The sequence below is a fragment of the Polypterus senegalus genome, chromosome 5 (assembly GCF_016835505.1).
Source record: "Polypterus senegalus isolate Bchr_013 chromosome 5, ASM1683550v1, whole genome shotgun sequence".
In the NCBI taxonomy this organism is placed as follows: Eukaryota; Metazoa; Chordata; class Cladistia; order Polypteriformes; family Polypteridae; genus Polypterus; species Polypterus senegalus.
In genome coordinates this window covers 100,937,903-100,963,233 of record NC_053158.1, presented here as the reverse complement: position 1 = coordinate 100,963,233, position 25,331 = coordinate 100,937,903, and the positions used below count along the sequence as shown (strand labels likewise).

Genomic DNA, 25,331 nt, shown 5'->3' with positions numbered 1-25,331 from the left:
CTATAGAGGCTTGTGACCTGGAGAAACAAAAAGAAGTAGCAACTTGCAGAGTAATGCATATACAGTAAGAAAATTATTTAACAAGAACACACCATTCAGTGGAAGTAATGGAAATGTAGGGTTTAGTGCTATTATCTCATAGCCCACTGCTTTACTTTATTTTAGCTCAGGTACCCTATGCGTATCATTTGTGTGTTCTTCCCACATCATCATGGACTTTCTTCAGGTGCTCAGGTTTTCATCTCTTACAATAAAGATGTGAACGCTAATTGGCAATTCAAAATTGACCCAACAAGAATGTGTGTTAATTGACTCTAACCTCATCCAGGGTTGGTTCCTGTCTACTCCTCTACTTGGTGAAAGAGTGAGGCCGGGTTGGTGGCACTTGATATTTCTGAGACACACCATAGCCTGTGTGGACCTGAACTTGACTAAGTGGGATGAAAAATGAATGGGTGAATTGAAACTATTTAGTGAGTCTAATACAGCCCATCAATTTTAATTCTCCTAGTGTTTCCAATCCAACTTTTTCTAACTGAGGGGTCACTCCAAAGTGTAATTTTCCGCCATATTCCTAGGAGAGTGGGTGGATATATATAAAATTTTGTGTATTAGAACATTCATTCTTGGATAGCACAGTTGTGCAGTTGTTTATACTGCTGAGCTTGATTTGATGTATATTTTCTTACATATTTTTTTTTTTCATTTTGATTATTATTATAAAAAATATCTTTTCAGTAATCTTTCAGTGGTAAAATAACAGCACACAGCAGGCTTATATATCATAATCCTAAATGCTGTACTAGATCTGGTTTTGTTTTGTTCTGAAAAACTAATCAGCTGATTTTGATGCATTTAGTTTTTTTTGTAAATTTCATTTTCTTCTTATTTTTTTATTTATTCATTTTTTTTAATTGAAGGATAGTCATGCTATTGGAAGTTTAATGAAATGGAATTTCTTCAGTCAGATCCTGTGTATCATCTGTTGTAATACATGAAAATGTCCAGAAGATGGGGATTTTATTCAGTCATCCTATTCCTTACGGTTCCTTATACAGTATATTAAAATACAGCATTATGTCTGGTTCAATTTATTTCTAAAAAACTAAGTGGCCAATTTTAATTCCTTTTTATATGCTCCTTAAAATGTGCAACTTCTACATCAAAAAATGCTTCCAAAAAGTGTAGGGAAACCATTATTAGTAGTTTATTGAAATGGGATTTCCAAATATATCGTACGGTTATATGCATGTAATTAAAAATGCTGCACAGGATCTAGTTCCATTTCCATTTAAAAAACTAACTGGCCAATTCAGATTTTTTAAATGCTCCTGCAAATGTATCAATAATTTCTTTTTTCAGAAAAAGTAAATGGAAGGTTTCTTGAAATGGAATTTCCAACATGTTATGGGGTCAGTTTCTGTGCATTTCCTGTTCTAATACATTAACATGCTCAGTGGATGGTGCTCTATTTCTTATTTCTTGATTTGATATACTTTTTTAATGCCTGAGGGGAAACTGTCTTTTCACATGACCTTTGGGTGTCATGGCACAGGGTCGCCCATTATGCAGAACCCCTGGGACAATTTAAACGTTAAGGGCCCTGCTCAAGGGCCCATTGGAGTAGGATCTCTTCTGGCAGTAGCAGGATTTGAACCGGCACCCTTCCAGATACCAGCAAAGAGCCATAGCCACAGAACCACCACTTCATCTTCCACCTGTATTTTAGCTAAGGTTAAGCCTTTTTTTTATCTCCTAGGGATCTTGAGAAAGTTACTCACGCTTTTATCTTGTCTCAGTTTGACTATTGTAACTCATTGTATTATGGGATTAGCAAATCCCTGATACACAGGTTGCAGTTGGTTCAAAATGCTGCTGTTCATTGTTTGGTTGGGATAAGCAAGTTTGACTCTTTATCTCTGATTTTACCTTCTATACACTACCTGCCTGTTAGTTTCAGAATTGATTTTAAAATTTTGCTGCTGGTTTTTAAATCACTACATGGGTATGCTCTTGTCTATTTACCTAAAATGTGTGTAATACAACAGCCATCCAGAGCGCTTTGATCCATCGGTCAATTGTTTCTTGTGCTACATTGTACTAAGTGTAAAACTACGGGGGACAGGGCTTGTGCAGCTGCTGGACCACATCTGTGGAATTCTTTACCTCATTACGTTAAGGAGTCTCCTTCAGTTGAACTGTTTAAAATGAGATTGAAGGCACATTTTTATTCTCTAGCTTTCTGCGACCTTCAGTGATACTGTTTGTTTCAATTTACTGCTGGTTTGTATTGTGCTTAATTGTATTTTATTTCTGTTTGTTTTATGTTTTAATGTAAAGCACTTTGGGGTACAGCATTACTGATGTTGTTTTCAATGTCAGTCATTCTCCAACCCGCTATATCCTAACTACAGGGTCACGGGGGTCTGCTGGAGCCAATCCCAGCCAGCACAGGGCGCAAGGCAGGAACAAACCCCGGGCAGAGTGCCAGCCCACCACAGGGCACACACACACCAAGCACACACTGGGGACAATTTAGGATTGCCAATGCACCTAACCTGCATTTCTTTGGACTGTGGGAGGAAACCGGAGCACCAGGAGGAAACCCACGCTGACACGGGGAAGTGAACCCAGGTCTCCTTACTGCGAGGCAGCAGCGCTACCACTGCGCCACCCACTGTTTTCAATGTACTCTATTAATAAACTGACTTTGACATTGACACCCACTTCTTATGAAGTATACTAAAGTTCTGCACTACACCTGGTTACTTTTCACTCTAAAAAACTAAGTGGACAATTTTGATTTTTTTTAATAGTCACTAAAACATCCAGAAGATGCATCATTTTTATTTTTTGAAAAAGTGAAATGGAATTATAACATTGGAAGTTTATTGAAATTGAATTTGCAAATCTAAAGTGTGGTGATGCATATGTCAAATATTTCCTTTACTCTTACCAGTTTTTATGATTTCTGTTAAAGTCGCAGTAAAATTGAAAAATAAGTTGTCATTAAAATGATGGTTTAATTACTTGATTCTTATACACCTCCCTTTAGTTTGACAAACAATAAACTGTCAGTTACCTCATCTTTATCATTTTTTCTTAATTTGTATCCCTCTGCTTCCTTGCAGCTGTTTTTATAGATTTATTCATTTTAATATAACTAGGATAAAATCCCTCATTATCAACTATACAGAGAGCATAGAAGAGAGAATGTGAATATCAAAGCAAGAACTTATGGAAGCTGTCATACAGCAAAAGAAGAGGCCACTTCAATACATGTATTCAACTAAAATAGTAGCATTTATATCAAAAAACAGTAAGCAGAAATAAATTCTGACAAAAAATCTATTACTTATTTTCCATACTTACACTTACAGTAAGACAACTAAACTTCCATTTTCAATAGATGAAGTTGTAAAAGAAGAAATTACATATAAATAATAATAACAACATATTGTACAGAAAAAGCAAAATTAATACAAGCAGTACATCCATCTATCCATTATCCAACCCGCTATATCCTAACTACAGGGTCACGGGGGTCTGCTGGAGCCAATCCCAGCCAACACAGGGCGCAAGGCAGGAACAAACCTCGGGCAGAGTGCCAGCCCACCTCAGATAAGCAGTACAGTATGTATTTAGTTTAGTACATTGGTAGGATGCATTGACTTACCTGATAACTGCAGGCAGGAAAAATCCCCAGAGGTGTTTCTTAGCACATTGTGGAGGAACGAGCTTGTCACTAAAAGTGCTCCTAGACAATGCCTTCTGGTGGGGATGGAGGAGTTTTTTCATGATGGCATGCAGTTTTGCCACCATATTCTTTTCCACAACAGTTTCCAATGTGTGTACTGGGTTTTCCCCGTGATGGAGCAGGCTTTCCTGATAATTTTGTTCAGGCGTTGTGAATCTTTTGAACTCAAGTTGCTTCGCAAGTGAGTACAGCATAAAACAATTCACTGTCTATTATTGGGTTTACTTTACCTTAATTTTTTAAACACATGAACACATTTGCTTTTCTCTGTTTGTCCCATTTATCTTTGTCAGTAAGCACACTGTCTGTGCAGAGTTTGGATATTCTCTATGTGTCTGCATGAGTTTTTTTTCCAAATACTAAAAAACTGTACATTCAAACAAAAAGCCTAATATAAATGTTTTGTAATACATTCAAATAGGATTTTAGAGAAACCTTGTTGGACAGATTTACAGTAAAGTGAGTGACAGACTGTAATGGCAAATGAAACAGCACTCATTAGCAAAGTGTTCTGACACTGAGAATGTTAAAAGACAAAAAAAGATAGGTGCAAGGACCAAGAGATGAGAACAGAAAATCAAAGTCATAAAATCAAGTATGAGGTCAAAACCAAAAAGAACATACAATATCAAGCAACCAAAACATTAACCAAATATCAGAGTCATTTAAACTACGTGAAAGTCCCAGCTATGAGAAAATCCTGAAGCACTAAGTACTGCACAAATGTTTGTTCTGAAATCTGAAAACTTGTTAAAGTAACTAGAGTGTAACTTTTTAAAATAATGCCAGCCTGATAACATCACATGTCGCAACTTCCAGAAGTCACATGGTGTCACATGATTTTCATTAAGAAATAACACAAAAAGGTGGCATCCATTTAAAAAAACAAAATGATGGCATAATAAATAGAAACTACTAATAATTTTAAACTAATAAAAAAAATACAAAATGGTAAAAACAAACTATTCTATACCATATTGTACACAGCCAGGAATTTGAACAAAAAGTTCTAAAGATTAAACTAGTAAGATCATTCAACATAGCACACAGGAAAACCTGTAGTTGCAACAGAATTAAAGTCAAAATTTGAATTTTTTTTTTAATTTTTGATTGTTAGCTTGTTTGATTAAATGCTGGCGTTTTACCCATGTCTTCCCTTAAAATCATTAAAAATTCTGTTTATTGCATTGATCATTTTAGAAATAATGGTTGCAATGATGCCTGAGGTCATATGACAAGAGCTTTATGTACGCTAGCCAGATTTACGTAATCCCAAAATGGAACAAAATTCTTAATCAAGTGATCAAGTATAGCTCAACAAATATTTTAGACATAACAACAACAACAACAACATACATTAAATAGAAGAGTGGAGTGACTCTCCCTTAAAGATCCATGGACATTGTTAATTCCTCCAGTCTTTTAAGGAATACATCATTGCGAAGATGATGAGAAAGACAACAAAAATAGAGAGTACTGTTAATTACTTGCTTACAGATCACTGATTGTAGTACACTAATGAACAAAAAAAGGAAAGTAAACCTGACAGTGGGTAGCGTTGCTGCCTTGCAGTTAGGAGACCCGGGTTCGCTTCCCGGGTCCTCCCTGCATGGAGTTTGCATGTTCTTCCCGTGTCTGCGTGGGTTTCCTCCGGGTACTCTGGTTTCCTCCCACAGTCCAAAGACATGCAGGTTAGGTGCATTGGTGATTCTAAATTGCCCCTGGTGTGTGTGTGTGTCCTGCAGTGGGCTGGCGCCCTGCCCAGGGTTTGTTTCCTGCCTTGCACCCTGTGTTGGCTGGGATTAGCTCCAGCAAACCCCATGACACTGTAGTTAGGATATAGAGGGTTGGATAATGAATGGATGGATGGATTTACTATTGACTAGTGTGGTAGTTGGGGGCGTGGGGGGGGTTGAGTTTTGACACCCTGTGACTGATAGGAGTCTTAATTTAGCCTTGGAATAAATAACCCCAGTAGCATTTTTTTTTTCAAACTTCTGCTGAGTAATTTATTGACTGAAAGTACTTTGCAGTAGTGTGAGAGAATGTGCAGCATTGTTCATAATGGCCATTAGTTTTGTCTTCATTTGCTCCTTCACTACTACCTCTAGCAGGTTACATGTGGCTGTCTTTTTAATTACCTTGTTAATTCACTAGGCATCTCTTGATCTGATGTTATAAGCCTAGCTCACTATAGCATAGGAGATTACACTGGACATCACAGAGTTGTAGAATATGTAAAGGATGCCATTACCAACATTAAAGAAGCACAGTCTCTTACCAAAAAAAAGAGTCTTGATGTGATGTTACTGGCCCAGCATATCACAGCGTAGAAATTGCACATGCCCATCACAGAGTTGTAGAACATATAAAGCATCTCACGGCCTGCATTGAAGGAGCACCTGTCACTGATGTGGACCACCAATTAACCCAAATTGTGTACAATAACCAGACATCCTCTTACATTGAGTCCAATATTATTTCTTTTGGGATTCAACTCTAATGGATTTAAAAGTCAAGAACTAGTTTGTTTAATGTTGCTGTGAGAAATTACTTAATAATGTTGAAGTTTGATTTTTTTATACTTTCATAAAAGAAGCTGGTCTAAACTCATATAGACAATAACCAGGTGATGTGTGCTCAAAACACAAGTAGCTACAACAGCAATCTACCACTTTTAGTGCATTGTAACATGCTAAAAATGACTGCTCATCCTACCTAGGTCACTTCCATAGATAATCATATTCATTCATATGTTTTGTTTATTAGTAGCTTTCATGTAGCATTTTTGCTTCCTTCTTACTTTTTTTTTTTTACTAACAGAACACCTCAGGTCTCCTGTAAGCTAAAACCGTCTGTTGCAATTTTCTTGCCAAGATCCTGAAACCAATCATAGGATTTCAACATGCAGGTATAAGGCTTTCAATGTGCTGATTTTGTCATCAAAGAGCAAAGGACAACAGAATGAAACATTTACTAAAACCATTGTCTTTCTGCCAATTTGAAGATTTAATGAGCTTATTTACTTACAGAAAGAGATAGCACAATCACATATTTGTTTACAAGCAACAGATTTTACTATCAGATGTTATGCAAGACTTAATGCCCCAGACTTCACTGAATTGCAGAAGCAAAATGCCTTCAGCATCTGACATTCAGTGAGAACCCACTTTCACAAAACATAATGTTCATAATGAAACAAAACCTTATAAAAACACTTGCTTACCTAATAGCAACATCCATGTTTCAGTCCTTCTTCAAACTATTATCATTATTAGGATGCCACCTTCGGTCAACACTTTGAATAGAGCAGGTTGAGTAATGAGACACTGGAGCTTATGGGCCAAAATCAGTCTTAAGTCAAAATCCTTTTTAATGGAAAGTGTGACAAAACTTCACAGATTATTTAAAATTACAAGATAACTCTACATATGTAGTGGAAGATGTTGTATTGAGGCAAAAAAGTTAGCTCTGCTGCCTCATAACTCCATTGTAGTTGTTTTAGGTGACTGACAAGTCTCTTGGTGGATGCATTGGAATCACATTCATTATTCATTCTTATTAGATGATACTTTGAGTCTGAGAAAAACAGTAGTGGTGGCCTTGAAAGTTATGTGTTGCTTCCTGGAAAGTGGTTTGGATGTGCATTTTTCATGTTATAAAGGATTTCAATGGGATGTCAGCATTCAAAGTGGAACAAAGATCATAAAGAAAGAGTAAAGGTCAGGCAGAAGGCCAAGAGGAAGACTAGTAGTATTAGAGCCAGGAGTAGCAGATTACACATTTAGCAAGTGCTCTGGAAGTAATACTGTATACCTAGGGCTTTTAGTAAAAGAGAATGAGACAGAGAGTGAGACAAACAGAAAGATCTTAGTATTTGAGAATAGGTATGGTAGTTGCAGTAGAGGCAAGAGGTGTCAAGCCCTCTATTCGTGAAGTAAATGGTGCCATGGAGCGATTGCTTGAAAAACCAGAATATCTCCTTGATGACACAGGAAAGCACATGATTTCAGTTTGTTAAGAGCTGAGCACATGTTGCATCTGTAAATGTGAGGACAGGCAAGAGACCATCCATAAACCGATTAGGTGCGAGGCTATATTTTCCACCTGGAAAAAGGAGGAACATGTTGTCCTATAAAGTAAAAGCCTGATTTGCACTTAAAAGTCTACATGGGGCTTAAGGGTGTCCACAAACTATAGGCACTGCGCCTATAGCAAAAAAAGGTATTGCATGAAAGCTAAAAGTGATTTCAAGGATGGACAGTAAGTGACTGCAGTAGCAGGTGTAAAGTAATCTCATGCTTAATAAGTTTATATCTTACTTATGTTCATCTGATGGTAGATGAGAGTTTGAATGTGCAGTTCATCTGATGATAGATGAGAGTTTGAAGGAATGTCTAACTGTGTTGAGAGTTTGAATATTGATTAAATAAAACAAAGGGTTTATACAAGAATTATTTATTCATTTAAAAATATATAAAGAAGAAAGGTATGTAGCATGCAGGGGTGACAGGGTGTGAGACAGACCTTTTTACATTGCATACATCATTTAGTAGCACCTATCGTTGACTGGAGGAGGATGTCTCTCTTCAAGTGTATTAGTCACTTCCTCTTAATAACATTTTTCACACTATATTGTGTGATTTCTTTATATTTGCTGTGTATCTGGTGACTTATGGAATCTGCCAGGGCCAGTCAGATATTAATTCTACTCCATGGCAACTGTCCAGCTGTTGTTTCTCAGCAGACATCTGTAATTCTGCTGCTAGGTAATAACGGCCAGCTTTGGAGTTGTTTCTGTAGAGTTATTTTTACTGAAGTCTTCAAGCCACACTTTGTTTTAACATATGTATGGCAATTCTTAGACTTTAAGTTAATATACATAGTACTCTAGTTTGTAGGGTAGTAATTCACATAATACCCATTATGAAAAGCAATCCAAGACACATACCATATACAGTACCATTACTGTTGTTCTATAAGCATAGTCCTTTTCAAGCCAGCACCTTACCTACTATGCTATAAAGCTTTGAACCTGTCCTAACAAATGTAAACAATGTGATTTCAATGAGCTTTCATTCTGTTGCTTATTGTTACTGCAGCATAGCAGTTTCATTCTAGTGCTAACTTTGACATTTAAATATGATTTAATGTATAGATCTTGCACTCTGTTTTGTATTCTGTTCCTGTCTCACTCATCTTCACTATGCCTGTCTATTGCATTTGTTGTATAGAGCCCATGATCATCTGGTTTTTGTTTTTTTACTAGACAAGCTGAAACAATAAAATGCCTATGAAGATATGCATACCACATTCAACCTGTATGTATTCCTTGGGTTACTAGATGTATACCCCAGCATTAATATCTACTTAAAATTCAAATTCTCTGACACTTCGACTACCCAGGTTGTTTATACTCCAATGGGAAAAAAAAATCATGCTGGATATCTATACTGATATGGACTGGGTAATGTGTTAGGAACGAAAGGATGCCACAACATTTGATGTAAATGAAAATTATCAACCTACAGAGGGCTGAATTCAAGGACACCCCGAAAATCAAAGTGAAACAATCATGTGGCAGGCTAGTCCATTTTACTGTGCTCAGTGTGAACCTGCTGTCATCTGTGAAAAGCTCAGGGCGCCAGTGGTGGACCTGCCAATTCTAGTATTCTATGGCAAATGGCAATCAAGCTCCATGGTGCCGGGCAGTGAGCACAGGGCCCGTCAGAGGACATTGGGCCCTCATACCACCCTCATGAAGTCTGTTTCTGATTGTTTGGCCTGCTGGGTGTCATTTTGTAGGGCTCTGGCAGTGCTTATCCTGTTCCTCCTTGCCCAAAGGAGCAGATACCGGTCCTGCTGATGGGTTAAGGACCTTCTATGGCCCTGTCCAGCTCGCCTAGAGTAACTGCCTGTCTCCTGGAATCTCATCCATTGGCCTTGAGACTGTGCTGGGAGACACAGCAAACCTTCTGGCAATGGTATATATTGATGTGCCATCCTGGAGAAGTTGCGCTACCTGTGCAACCTCTGTAGGGTCCAGGTATCACCTAATGCAGCCTCTAGTGACACTGACCATAGCCAAATGCAAAACAAGTGAAAAAACAGTCAGAAAAGATGAGGAGGGAAAAATTTCAGTGGCCTCCACCTGTTAAACCATTCCTGTTTTGGGGGTGGCCTCATTGTTGCCCCTCTAGTGCAGCTGTTGTTAATTTCATTAACAATAAAGCAGCTGAAACTGATTAACAAACCCCTGTGCTACTTAACTGACCAGATCAATATCCCAGAAGTTGACTTGATGCTATACTCTGATTAAAAAGTGTTTCTTTAATTTTTTTTAGAGCAGTATATATATATATATATATTGTGGAAGACTGCCGGCTTCCCATGCCGGTTCACACCCCAGGCCGCCAGGAGGAGCTCTCCCGACAGCAGGACCATGCCCCGAGGTCCAGCAGGGCCTTATGGACTTTGTAGTGTTTTAACACAACCCTGCTGGATACCTTGGGGGCCACCAGGAGTCGCTGTAGGGGGGCTTATGGGTTCTTTTATGCCCTATGACCCGGGAGTACGTCAGGGTCACATGACAGGAAGGAATGACGTGCTCCCGGGTTAAAGAAAAGGACTGATTGCCCTGACCCGGAAGGAGTAAGGAACTATGGACTGTCGGGACAGGAATACCTCAGGTCAGGGGCTATAAAAGGACGGTGCCTCAGTCCAGACACCGAGCTGAGCTGGGAGGAAGGGTGGCTAAGTGTCTGGGCGAGGAGGAGTGTTTATTAATAGAGTTTATTATATGAGTAGTGTGGAGGGTGCTTGGTGCACGGAAGAACAAAATAAAAAGGTTCTGGACTTTCACCCGGTGTCTGGAGTTGTACCTGGGGGTTCAAGGGAGCACTAGCGCCCCCTACTGCCACAATATATATATATATATATATATATATATATATATATATATATATATACTAAAATACCAGCCAGCAGGAGAAGTAGTGTGTTAAAGAAGTTATGAAAAAGAAAAGCAAACATTTTAAAAATAACGTAAGATGATTGTTAATGTAATTGTTTTGTCATTGATATTGAGTGTTGTTGTCATATCTATCTATCTGTATATATATAGCAAAATACCTGTGATTGGCAGCGGAGAAGTAAAAAGAAAAGGAAACATTTTAATAATAACGTAACATGATTGACAATGTAATTGTTTTGTCATTGTCATGAGTGTTGCTGGCATATATATATATATATATATATATATATATATATATATATACATATATATATACACATATACACACATACATATATACATACTGTATATACACATATACATATCTACATATATACTGTATATACACATTTATATATACAAATCTACATATATATATCCACATATATATATATTAGGTGGGACTCGATTAAAAAATTAATCCAATTAATTAGAGGCTGTGTAAGAATTAATCTTGATTATTCGTATGTAATCGCATACGTAAATTTGCCCCAAATCGCAAATGTTTTTTTTTTAATTTAAAAGTGTTTTAGTGGGCGACAGAATCAAATAATAGACATGTACATGAATATTGTAAACTGAAGCTGTTTTAATTTCTGAAAAAAAAAAGCCTTTAAACTGCATTTGAATTCAAAACAGAAACAAAAATATCATCCCTGGTTAAAATTGGGCAGACTTAAAAATAAAGTGGTAGTTTAAGTACTTTAAGTAGATTTTCAGAATAGTATTGTCTTTAAATAATAATAACCAAAATTTCAACATAAAGTACAGTTTTCTTCTTAAAAAATAAGTCAGAAACATAAAAGGTAATTTGACCAACTTAATCTTTAAACTCTGAGTAACCTTAGCCAAAATTATTTTGTACATTAGGCTAAAACAGTGTGATCATTGAACATTTTGTAATTAGATGTAATTAGAATTACTAACGGTCACGGAAGTCCAATGATCCCCAGTAAGAGCCACAAAGTCTGCTTTCTGTAATGCATCTAATTTTGCTTGCTTTTCAGTGTGCACAAAACCATGCTTTTATCAAGGCTTCTCGGGAAGTCGAAATGATCAGTCGTAGGAGCGCTTTATTCCGACTCTAACATTTTTGTAGCTGTGATGTGTGCATCAGTGTAATGGATGTACCAGGAAATCATGCATTGACAAAAGTTCCCGTTTGCTTGGAATTGAAAGTGTGATTAAATGCGTTATTTTTTTAACGCGTTATGGAGGACATGCATCGAAGCTTCTCAGCTGTGCTTGTGCTAATAAAGGGAAACATTTTAAAAATAACGTAACATGATTCTGCGTTAACCTAATATTTTTCATACGTCCCAAACCAAGGAGATCGAAGGTAAAATGAATCGGTAGCGCGTACATACTCAGTGCATCCCCTCTCGGGAATCGAACCTCGGCATTAGAGGCGAAGACTCTACAATTGCGCCACAGCGTGTGGCTGGTCCATGCGAGAGTATGTACTGTAGATCGGGGTATATATATACATTTAAATATATACCCACATATCGCAGTGGAGAAGTAGAAGTTATGAAAAAGAAAAGGGAACATTTTAAAAATAACGTAACATGACTGTCAATATACAGTATTTGTTTTGTGAGTGTTACTGAGTGTTGCTGTCATCAAGGATTTGATTATCATTATTTCTTTCAATCAGGTTTGTATTTGTAGGATGTGTTGTGTTCAAGTTACATTCCGTGTTTGTCAATCGTTGTAAAGATGACAGGTTTCATTCATCGATTCGTTTCTTACTGCATCAATAAACAGCTCGTCTTCTTCTTTATCTGAGACCTGATACACTGCATGCACGGGTTTTTTACACTGTCTTCCTTTAGCGGGACATTGACTTTTTCCACCGTGTGCTTTGTTTCCACAGTAGCAGCATTTATGAATATGCTTGTATGTATCAAACGCTTCATATTTTTTGCAGCCTTTTCAATTGTGTAATTCGGTTTTTGTTCAGCGCTCTTTGGAACTGTTGCCTTTTATCTGTGCACTGCGTCAGTTCACGTGAGCCGCTCGGTGTACATGCATCAAAGTTCCCCAGTTGTGCTGGTGCCATCTCGTGCTATGTCCATGGCTGTATTTAATGTTACCTTAGTCCTGGCACTTAAAACTTTCTCTCGCAGTTTCGCTGAGTTTGTGCCAAACACCACCCTGACCATCTCATCTTCCTCTGCATAAGCACAGTCCTTAACCCGTGAATATTTAGTGGGAGTTTGCTATTGGATTGCCGCTGACGGACGGCTTTATATGGGCAGGCACTAAATTACAAACGCCAGCGGCAGCCTGTCTATGAACTAAATTTAAAGTGTAGGTTTACATCGTGCTTTGTTTCCGAAGTAGCAGAACTCATCAATATAGTTGTATATGTCACTCGCTCGCTTCTTATTGTTTCGCTGCCTTCTCAATTATATAATGCATGTTTTCTTCAGCTCTTTTTGGAGGTCTTCCTGATTTTCTACGTACTGCGTGATTACGTGAGAGGCGTGATGATGTCACACGAAACTCCGCCCCCACGGCGTTCAAGCTCATCTCCATTACAGTAAATGGAGAAAACAGCTTCCAGTTATGACCATTACGCGTAGAATTTCGATATAAAACCTGCCCAACTTTTGTAAGGAAGCTGTAAGGAATGAACCTGCCAAATTTCAGCCTTCCACCCACACGGGAAGTTGGAGAATTAGTGATGAGTCAGTGAGTGAGTGAGTGAGTGAGTGAGTGAATGAGTGAGTGAGTGAGTGAGTGAGTGAGGGCTTTGCCTTTTATTAGTATAGATATATATATATATATATATATATTGGTGATTCTAAATTGTCCCTGATGTGTGCTTGGTGTGTGTGTGCGTGGTGGGCTGGCGCCCTGCCTGGGGTTTATTTCCTGCCTTGCACCCTGTGTTGGCTGGGATTGGCTCCAACAGACCCCTGTGACCCTGTAGTTAGTATATAGCGGGTTGGATAATGGATGGATGGATGGATGGATGGATATATATATTGTGACGGACAGCTGGGTCCCATGCCCGGTCAGGACGCCCCTGCTGCATATGTTCCGGGGGAGCCACCATGGACAGCTCAATACCTCCCCCAGGACTCTAGGTGGCAGCCTCCCTGGCCAATGTTCATTTCCCACTCTCCCAAGTGGCTCCATGGGACAAGGAGTCCTCTACAGCCTGGTTGGGAGATTGGGTGGCCGCTAGGGGGCGCTGCCAAGACTCAAGGGCCTGGCTGGACGAATCTTCAGCTCCACCCAGAGATGCAATTAGGACCAGGTGGTCAAGCACCTGGAACACTTCCGGGTGGGGTATAAAACGAGCCAGCCTCCACCACTGAGGAGCCAGAATAAGGAGGAAGAGGACGATTTTGCCTGGGAGGAGTGGTGGTGCCAGGAAGAGTTGTTGTGTAGGATTAAAGTGCTTTGGGACTGTGTATTGCCTGTGGGTCACGGGGAAGGTGTGCGCCCACGGGTGAAGAAAAAATAAAAGGCCTGTGTGTTTTATACAAGTGCCTCTGCGTAGTCTGTACCGGGTCGGAAGCTATATAGCACCTTTTACATCTGGTGTAGCCACCGCACCTGGAGAAGGGGAGACAAGATAGCTGCGGACCGGAAGTCCCACCCGCTGACAGGCACAGGATTGGCCGGTGTGTCTTGCGTGCCCGCCAATGACTGGATAGAGGCGGGTCCAAAGAATGTCAGTTTCATGCCTGGAAGAGATCCGATTGGGCCAGAGGGAGTGGCCCACAGGAGGCACACGACTAGTGCGGCTGATGGACAGGTAAGCCCACCGACATCTGTCTCCCTGTTCTCGCCGGTGGCTCTGCGCGAGCCGGAGGAGTCCCTTCGGCCCGCAGAGTCACCTTTCTTACAGGTGCTACGTGCTCTCTCCGTTGAGTTGGAGAGGCTGAAGGGAAAGGTGGTCGTGTCATTGGAGACGCCGTGTAGTACAGAGGAACGGCGCGACGCTGGAGCTTTTGGCCAGGAGAGTACGGCAGGGAAGGTGAGTGTTGCCCTTCCCGTACAGCAGGTGGGAGAATTTGCCAAAAACTGCCGTGACCATAATAATGACCGGCATCAAGTAGGCAATTCTCCAACAGCGGACGCGGCGGTGCAGGCTGCATGCGGAGCGAGGAGAACGAGACTGCACAGGCTGGCAGGACAGGGGCTGATGAATGCCCTGGGTCCTAGCGCCCTGCGCTCCAAGCCCTCAGCAGTCTCCTGTCGCTCTGCAGGGACGCAGATGGGGCTGGATTTGAGCTTTCATCATGCTCAGACCCAGACCGTCAGAGCGTCCAAGAGGAATAGGAGGAACCGAGGGGTGAATGCCGGTTCCTCCAATAGGATGGGACGTGTCGCTGGGTGCGCGCGTCCAGTGAAGGGCAATCCTCTGCCTCCGCTGGGCAGGTGGAGGAGCCGCCTGTGAGAGCGATCCCGCCAAGGATGACCGGACGGGCATGGGACCTGTGGCGGAGGAGCCGAACAGGCAATTCGCGGGCTGTCGGTAGTGGGGGAGAGCGCTGCCGGTACAGAGACCGGTGGGACGCTCGGTGCGGGTGTCCAGGTAGTGCTTCTGGCCCTCACTTTTTTCTCTTTGTAGGACCGAAGCTCCGACAAGCATTGGGATCGGCCCCGTTGGGAACCTGCCCTCCTGGAACGGGCTGCTTGACGGGAGGACTCTCCACCAGAGATCGGATGGTGCCGCGGACTGTGGAGGTGAGAGAGATGCAGACCAGAGGGGCGCGTCGGCCTTGGAAGGGGTGCCGAAATGGGGCGTCCCAGGGTGCCATGATGGACCCTGGGTACGTAGTAGGACCCACTCCAGGGACGTGCTACCCTCTCGGGATGCGTCGCTCAGACCGACATGTCTTCACTGGCAGTGGGGCACTATCGTATTTGGCTGGGGTGAAGCCCAGCCGGGACGCCCAGGAGGACCGGAGGAGGGCTTGTACCTCCTCCAGACCGCGAGGGGACGACTTCCCTGGTTGTGTTGGGGGCCTGGGTGCCTGAAGAAACCTGGAGCCCAGCACTTCCACCACACCAGAAAGTGCTGGGGGGAAGAAGACAGGGGACATCCGGAGGGCTTCCGGGTGCGCAGCCAGCACTTCCGCTACACTGGGGCGTGTCTGTGGAGGAATGCCGGGAAGCAGCTGGAGCCCTTCCGGGTTCCTATATAAGGGGCCGCCTCCCTTTATTCAGTAGCGGAAGTCGGGTGGAAGAAGGACGGAGCTGGAGAAAGGACTGGAGGTGGCCAGGAGAAAGACAGTTGGACTGTGAGGCCTGGACTTTGGGGGATCGGTTCAAGAGGCACTGGGTTGTGCACTAACTAACTTGTAAATTTAGTGTAAATAAACGTGTGTTGATTGCAACAAAAGATGTCCGTCTGTCTGTGTCTGGGTCAAGGTTCACAATATATATATATATATATTGTAAACAAGGCGCTTTATAGCGCCCGACCCGGCATAGAATAGGCAGAGGCACGTGTTCACACTCACAAATATTTATTTTTCTTCAGCTGTGTGACACGTCTTCCCCGTGCCACACAGCCCAAACACAGTCCAAAGCACAAACACAAAGAAGCCAAACACAAACCCACACTTTCCTGCTCCACCACTCCTCCCAGGCAACCTCGTCCTCTTCCTCCCGATTCTGGCCTCGATTGCTGGGAGGCAGGCCCTTTTATGCCCCACCCGGAAGTGATCCAGGTGCCTGACCAGCTGGTCTTAATTGCACCTCCGGGTGGGGCTGATAAACCGTCCAGTGTGGTGGCTGGATCTCTGCAGCACCCCCTAGCGGCCACCCCATCTCCCAACCGGGCTGCTGTGGTGGACTCCATGTCCCATGGAGCCACGGGGGAGATTGAGGAGGAATCCAGTGCCAGGGAGACTGCCCCCAAGCGCCCCGGGGAAGGTATTGCAAAGTCCATGATGGCTCCCCTGGGACGTATGCATCAGAGGCGTCCCGGCCGGGCATGGGACCCGGCTGTCCGTCACAATATATATATATCTATAGGGTGGTCCAGATCTAATTATGCAATTATCATGATGCTATAATTATGCAATTATCATGATGCTATAACTTATTAAGTTTATTAAATAGAAAGTGACCCAGAAAATCCCGGACCATCGAGAAGTGTGTGACCTAACGACATGAAGAATCGTCTTTGCGCCAAACTGGAATTGTCGCCGCATAAATCAAAGTCATCCAGACGATCTGGATCTGCATAATTAAATAAACAATATATATACTTGCATCTGTGGATTACTCTTCGGAGGTCCTTTGGGCCAATTTCAGGTAAATAATAACAACATGGGTTGACATGGGGCACTGGCACTAAGTTTGTCCTCTTTTGTTTCTTCCACAGTACTGAGAAGACACCCAATGAGTGCAATTTATTCTGCTTCTTCCAGCCTCCCAAACTATAAATCCTTATAAATCTATAAATAAATAGAAAAAGAGAAAGAGAGACAGCAATATTAGTACCTCTGAGTAACATGCTAACATAGAAAAGAACATTAACATATTGGCTAATAAACAATATAGTGTAACAGAATCGACAGACAGGTCATGAAAGTTGGGGTTGAGTGCTTCCAGGTGCCAGTACTTCCGCCACACTGGGGAGTGCCGGCAGAATCTAATCGGGGGGCACCTGGAACACGTCAGGGTAGGGATAAAAGGGGCCGCCTACCTCCTTTCGAGGCCTGGAGTTGGGTGAGAATAAGGACAGAGCTCGGGTGGAGAGAAGAAGAGGAAGCCTGAAGAGACTGAGGCATTGTGTGTGGGACTGGATTTTTGGGGAGTTTGGGGGTTGTGTGCACTTTTGTAAATAATAGTCATGTAAATAAACGTGTGTGGGTGATTATAACAATGTCTGGCTATCTGTGTCTGGGCCACATTCTACAGTGATCTCTGTATATTTTACATGTTGTAATTGACAAGAAATCAAAATGAAAAGAAATACAATATTTTCTTCTTCAGACACAAGTCAAGCAACTGCTTCAAGGTAGCAAAGGAGCTGGCTTTCGATGCATCCAACATGGAAGAGTCGGGTTCAGGAGGGCGGAAGACAAACATGACATCATTAGTGTTGTGACTCTCATTCATCCATTCTACAGAGCAAGTATAGCAGAAGACATTAGGCAACTGTGTCAACCCCTAGTTCAGAATGCGAGTACCATTAATAGATCCCTTATGTTGTCTACAACGCGGATGTGTGTGGCAATGCTTTAATTTGTAAAGATGCTGATATTCCCATACTTAATTTTGGGTTCTGGCAATCAATTTTAGTATCCTTTTTACAAACTGGTTAATCGATAGTAGAGCACCATTGCTTGGGCATGTTCCTCTGTGTACCTCAGTTTCTTCACTCGTATGTGTATTTCAATCTATAGTTTCTGTATTCCGTTTTTATGACCTACATTGTAATCATATCTTCTGTAGAGTGTTTATTTTTATGTTCTTTGATAGCTTTCACTCCTTCCTCATTACTTGGTTCTTCCACTAGCATTTAAAGTTCTTCTATCTCTGTCCATGGACTTCAAAAATACTGTACCCTGGTCTTCATACTCTCTTCTTTATTATCAGTTATTTCCTATTATTTCTGCTAACACAATGTTGTGTTAGGCTAAAATCCTTTATATGTCCAGTTGTCCAATACATTTCCTTTGTTTTCTTTCTATCTAACAGATATTAAATCTTATCTTTTCTTTTTTGCTTCTGAATTTTTCTTTCTCCTACATGCTGTTTGTGAGTTGTCTTTTCTCTTTGTACTCATTTACATGTATTCTCATATGTCTATTTAGTATTTTTAGGTGTATTCATGTACAATGCGCAAAACACCTATTGCGAAAGCCATGTTTGTCTCTCTGTCTGCAAAAAACAATTCTCCCAGCTTGGACCAAATTTGATGAATTGTGGCATAGTTATTTTTCAAGGAAATTTGTTGAGACAGTCCTGTTTTCATTGAAATATCTTGAACGGATTGTGCTGTACAAAGTTTTGAAATTTCAAAATACCAAATTGAAAGCATTGGTGCTTTTGCGAACTCATCTATAGCAATTATGTAAGCATATGAAAGACTGAATTGATTGAACTACTATTATCTGAAGATTATTATTGTAAAGAACCAATGTTATCAACGCAGCTAAATGGTGTTTGAGTCCTTCCATGAGAACCCTAAATACAAAGAGGACTGTTTCATTTATGTTAGGTAGAATGCCCATGCGAGGCATTTTACAGATGCTGATGGCGATCCAGAAAATCGTCGGAGACCTGGGAGCGACGGCCAAAGTGCCAATAAAGAAGGTAGAGGAGTACCTGCAGCGATTTGGTCAGGAGCTTCCAGTATTAAAAAATGCGGTGGTATAGGTAAGCGAGACACGTACCGTAAATAATAGAGGGTTGCAGAGTGAACCGGGCCCGCAATTAATCAGTAGCGGGGGCCAATCCTCTAGGAACCCTACAAGAGAGGCCCAAACGATAACTGAGTGTTCGGGGGGAAGGGTTAATCAATCCTGAGCACCTGGATGGTGCTGGCTTGTGGAGTGAGTTGGTCCTAAAGACCTCTTGCCAGTTAAAAAGTAAATCTATAGGGGTGAAGACAGGAAAGGGGCTCTCTTTCTCTCATAGAGAGACCCAAACTGTGGATAAACCCCAGATTAAGAAGGAAATTCCAAGAGAGAAACTGGGGTCTCCTAAAAAAGCAGTAAAGGGAATGGAAAGCACAAAGGCGGTGTTGGATTACTCCACAACGGAGAAAGGGGCGGAGTCAGCATTTCCAAACTGTTTTCAGTTCCGCAGAGGGAGAGCAGCAGGAGGAAGAAGGCAGTGTTATTATTGCCGAAGGATGGGCCATATCTACCTAAACTGTCCTTGGAGAAGGGGGGATGAAGTGTCTCACTGTTATGATGTTCCCCCTAGGTTCTCCAGGGACTATCATACATGGAATGATGAAAATCTGACTGGAATATCCTCCTGGAGGAAGACTTCCCTCTCGGGACAGGCCGCTCAGAGTCGCAATTCTTCACTGGGGGGAAAGTACTGTGATGGATGGCCGGCCATTTATCCCGGCCAATACCCCCACACCTCCAGGTGGAGCGCTCCCTGCAGTATGGAGGTGCCCCGAATGCCAGCAGGGAATTATGGACATTGGAGTTTTCCTTTACAGCCCTGCTGGATACCATGGGGGCCACTTGAAGGCGCTGCAGGGAGGAGCAGTGACTATTTTCCCTACGCCCCGGAAGTACACATGGACAAGGGGTAAAAAATATTTATCTGACCCTGAAGTGTTCCTAGTCACATGGACAGAGAGGGCAAAACACTTCCGGGACAAGGACTATAAAAGACTGAAAGAGAAACCAGAGCGTTGAGCTGAGCTGGGTGGAAGGGTGGCAACGCATCTGGGAGTGGTGGATTGTATTTGTATTAGTGATTATTGGTGATTTATATGAGTATAGTGGTGGAGAGGGTGGTATGCAAACTCATTTTTGCACAGTTTGCACCAAACCACGCTTTTATCAAGGCTTTCATCGGGTGATCTTTTGAAATGAAATTTACCTCCGATCAGTGCTAGCAACGCGCTCTCTTCCGACTCTTACATTGTTGTAGCTCTGATGTGTGCATCAATGTAATTGATGTACCAGGAAATCATGCATTGACAAAAGTTACCCTTTGCTTGGAATGCAAAGTGTGATTAAATGCGTTATTTTTTTTTAACGCGTTATGAAGTACATGCATTGAAGCTTCTCAGCTGTGCTTGTGCTAAGAAAAGGAAACATTTTAAAAATAACGTAACATGATTGTCAATGTAATAGTCTTGTGACCGTTATGAGTGTTGTATGTTATCTAAGACCCGGCACTTAAAAGTTTCTCTCGCAGTTTCGCTGAGTTTGTGCCAAACACCACCCTGACCATCTCATCTTTGTCTGCATAAGCACAGTCCTTCTCCCGTGAATATTTAGCGGCAGTGTTTCTAATGGATTGCCGCTGACGGACGGCACTTATATGGGCAGGCACTAAATTACGTGGAAGGAGAAACTCTGCCTCCCACGGCCATCGAGCAGACGTCTATTATAGTCTATGGACAAAAAAATAGGTTCCAGTTATGACCATTACGTGTAGACTTTCGAAATGAAACCTGCCCAGCTTTTGTAAGTAAGCTGTAAGGAATTAGCCTGCCAAAGTTCAGCCTTCTACCTACACGGGAAGTTGGAGAATTAGTGATGAGTGAGTGAGTGAGTGAGTGAGTGAGTGAGTGAGTGAGTGAGTGAGTGAGTGAGTGAGTGAGGGCTTTGCCTCTTATTAGTATAGATACAGGGTGGGCAAAAATAATTTGTTGAGAGTATGTGAAACACAGAGTTTATTATTGTATTATCATTTATTTATTAATTGTTGCATTATTTATTTGTATTATTTGTCTTCTTATTAATGCTATCAAAGTATGCCTTAGTGTGCAAATCATACCCTGTGTGTCTTTTTCAATACGAACAACTGTAAACTTACTTTTGTCCACCCCTAAAATAGTGTATCCTTGTCAATGCTCTACACAATGAACTGGTTCTGGTTATGCCAATACAGTCTGCAGCTGCCTTTGGATAAGATAACCAGGATAAGAAAATGGATGCATAGAGATGTGGATAAATATAATGTGTACAAATGTAATTTCTTTATAAATTCCATAATTCAGAATTACTTTTGTTAAACATTAATTTAATAGGCAGCTCAAATCTTTTGATCTTCTTAAAGAGAATCATACTGCTTACTGATCATATTTGTATCTATTATATTGTCTGAATTTTTCACTGATGTGCTTAGTTAAGAGTATCGTCTAGTGTTATGACATTTTTTAAGCAGAGATTAGGCAAATGAGTGTTAGTTTAGGATTTGGAAGATACTGAATGACCTTTTTAGTAGTCACATCTGAATAAAATTAATTATTGACAAACTTTGTACTTGAAAGGGTGTTGGTAAATATTCATTTACATATTGAATCTTAACAAGGCCCAATTCCCTATAGATATGATACAGAGAGACAAGGGAGCTCCCCAATCTAATCCATTTAACTCTCACAATCTAAATTGGCTGTCTAATTGAAAGCTTTGTGTCAACTTAAATATTCAGAGATCTTTTACAAGCCTACATTACATTTTATCTGAGTAGTGGCTTGAGAATTGACAAAAAGGAAAATCAGCCTGTTTTGTGAGTTTTGAGTCTTTTGTTATTTAATAATAAAATAATCAATGGCGGTATAGAAGATAAAGAAAGACAATGGTGTTACCGATAGAAATGATTTAAGGTTCTGAGTCTGCTATTTGATGATAATATTATGCACTGTGTTAAGATGTTTGACTCTATGTGTGGCCATGACTAAGTCAGTTAACCTGTGCTGCATTTGAATAAAATAAAATAAAATAAAAGTAAACAATTTTACTTACTAATTTCAAATTGCCCAGGGTTGGTCTTATAAAAAGACGATAAAGTAAATAAATTTTGTCTGGTAGGAAGGCAGTGTGACATAGTGAATAAAGGATTGGACTTTTCAAAAATAATTTTTTTTTTGGCTCTTTACTAGTTTGATACTTCCTAATAACCTATCCAGTATTATCTTGAAGGTTTGATACATTTTGCTACGTAAAATAAAAAAGAATCATGAGGTGTCTTTGAAAACCATAGCAAGTACTGAAATGTGAAAACCTGACCCTTATATGATATGCTACCAGTATCATCCACAATCCTTGACATCACTTTCAGCTAGAAGACTACTTTCAATAATCCCTGAACTATTTACATCTCTCCATTTTAATGATTCACACCCAGTGACTGCTTTCAATCAAGTCAAAGGAAAATGGCAAAGGACAAAGAAATTTAAAAGAAAATGAGAACTCCTGCCCTTCCCCTGACCTCAAGAGATATCAAACTGTCCAAGCAGAGCATTTAGGAGAGAAAAGAATACTCAGGATTAACTTTGCACCATAAAATAAATGCATGTCGGCTAGTGTAAGTCTGATAATTCAGTAATAAGAAGCATAATAAAATAGCACTGTAGTGAAATAATGCTTGATGCACATAATTTTCAGCTTAATGTTCTTGTATGGGTAGGCATGCAAATTATTGTCTGTCCCAGTTGCACTGTATGGCAATGATGGCTTAAGATCATCTAAAGTTTTGCAGGAAGTGGTTTTCATCAAGCCTAAGAAAGCTTATAGCTACGCTACAGAGATAAACGAGAATTCATTGATATATGGAGTTAAGAAGAGAGTCCTACAGCAGTTTCTAAAGGTGGGTAAGGGCGTAATAACTGTAGGTCAAAGTTAAAGGTGATATATTGGCACTCTGGTCAGAAATAAGAAAAGAGTCATAATAAAAAAATCTGAAACAACACTGCATCCAAATATGTGTAGCTGATACAGATATAAGCACTCATTGTAGGACTAATTATTTTCAAATTTTGAAAATATATAGGTAGAAAAAATGAGAAAACTTCATTATTAATTTTAGATAACTGATTTACCCGTATCTTAAAGGCAGCAATCGGTTAAAGGAGTCTTCAGCTCATGTAGAAGTTTTTAAAATTGATTAACGCTTCCTTATTGAAATAAACGATAGATAGATAGATCTTTAATGTTTGACAACTAGAGTCAAGGAGAATGAAAACAGATATCTTTGCCTGTGCGTAGCAGGTCGTCACGTCTACAATCTGCCAAGAGGGCGGAATATTTTATTGAGAGGCGTTCTCTTGGTAGGCGAGGGTGGGATCGCTTGGTGATATAATAAAGTGATTGAGTCGTAAGTATAACTGGCGGAACCCTAATTAAAATATTAATGGGCGGGGCGAACCGAAGATGAAGGGGTGTGTTAAAAGCAGCAGTAGCGGGTTCTCATTGGCTGTATAAGGTAAAGAGGCGTGCCTATGCGAAGGGGCTGGTACCTGTGGCTGACTGAGGCTGTCGGAGGGATAGTTATTTTCAGTCAGGGGTTGAACGAAGTGGGAAAGAAACAAGTGAAGCTGTGTTTCAGAAGCCACTGGGATATTGTCGTACCAAAACAGAAACAAGCTGCAACCGCATTGGATGTGGAAGCAGACTAATGAACTGCCAAAAAAAGCTTGAAGGTAAACTCGGTTTTCTTTACCATTAGAACTTTGGAGGTAGTCTCTCTCTTCTAGGGTTGGCAGTGTGAAATAAGGAGGTCATAAAGACGGGGTCATAGCAATATTTCTTTTCAGGCACGAGTTTTTAGAAGCTCACTCAACACTTCTGATGTTCTATGTTAAGAAAAAAAGGCATATGCGTTCATTGTATTCATTGAAATATAATGACAGCAGACAAGCCATAGCAATACTGTCTTCTGACTTTAACACGAACGCCGTTTTTATTTAACGGTTTTGTTTACAAAATTCCTTTTTGGCAGAGGTCGGGAGAGAACTACAAAGAAGCCAGTGATCTGTCCTGTAGTTTTTATTTTTTGTAATATTTTTTTAAGTTGTTTTACGCCATATAAAAAGCAAGTTAGCTGTCTGCCTAATATACACCGCACGCTGGGTGACGGTGCCATTTGTGTAATATTTCTAAAGAGAGGACTGCATCTGCACTGCCCTATAACCATTTCATGCCGTGTTTTGATTCACCGCAGGCAGAACAAAAGCTTAGCCTCCCGGTCTGTTATTACCCCTTGTCTGCAAAAGGGGATACAAACAGCTGCACGTTCTGTTAACGATTCGGAGATGACTCGGCTAGGTAAAAATACCATTGCTGTCTAGCGCAAGTGTCTGTGTGTTTTCTGGCTTCAACCTTCGTGGGAGAGGGAGAAAAAGCAAGCTAAGGAAAGGGAAATGCTGCAGTAAACGAGGCTTGTTGTGTAATGAATGCCCTGTCTGCTCAGTTCATCTGCAGCCGTTCAGTTTGCCTCACAAAGGATTCGCATTGAGGACGTGTTTCACGAGTCATTTTGATAATATGAATACTGTAGTTACTGGTAGAACCGTCAATCACCGCCCCCTTCTCCCGTAGAGCCTGATATTGTACTGGGTATTAGGATACCGCGTGGGTCTCCTATAGAAGCTCATCTTTCTAACCTAGTTGGAATAATTTTTTGCCCTTCATCCCTGTTTTACAATGTTGAAATTTCAGTTTATTTTTAATCGGCATAATGACATCGTATAAGTAAGGGTTGGTGGGTGTGTTAAATGTATGGAGCGTTGGACCCGCGCTCCGTTCAGTGCTCCCCACGATAATAATTTGATTTTAGCACATCCTTATTTAGTTCCAGTTTGCTTAAGCATCGTGACACAATAAAAAGGATACACGTACATGGAAAAATGTACTGTCGTTTCAAGGATATTCTTTGTACATAATATATATGTATGCTTTTATGTTTATGTATGTGTAATAAATGCATTGTTTTAAGTTTATATACAATATGCATACATACAGATTATGTAAAATGAGAGCGTCTCTGAAGTCTGCTTGTGTTCTGATATTGCTGACTTCTTTTTGCAAACTGTTGAGCACTGCACACATTAATTAGTATAGCTGAAAATAAATTGCAAAACACAAATAATCCAAAAAAACACCA

The 25,331-nt window shown here is 40.8% G+C and overlaps 1 protein-coding gene across 2 annotated transcripts in view; it reads left to right on the top strand.

The window, feature by feature from the left end:
• Positions 1–23,724: 23,724 nt before the first annotated feature.
• Positions 23,725–25,331, top strand: part of rnf152 (ring finger protein 152) — a 199,695-nt gene continuing 198,088 nt past the window's right edge. For both annotated transcript variants that reach the window (XM_039753160.1, XM_039753159.1), the window contains exon 1: positions 23,725–23,868. The gene's annotated coding sequence lies outside the window, so the exon portion shown is untranslated. The remainder of the gene's footprint in view (positions 23,869–25,331) is intronic.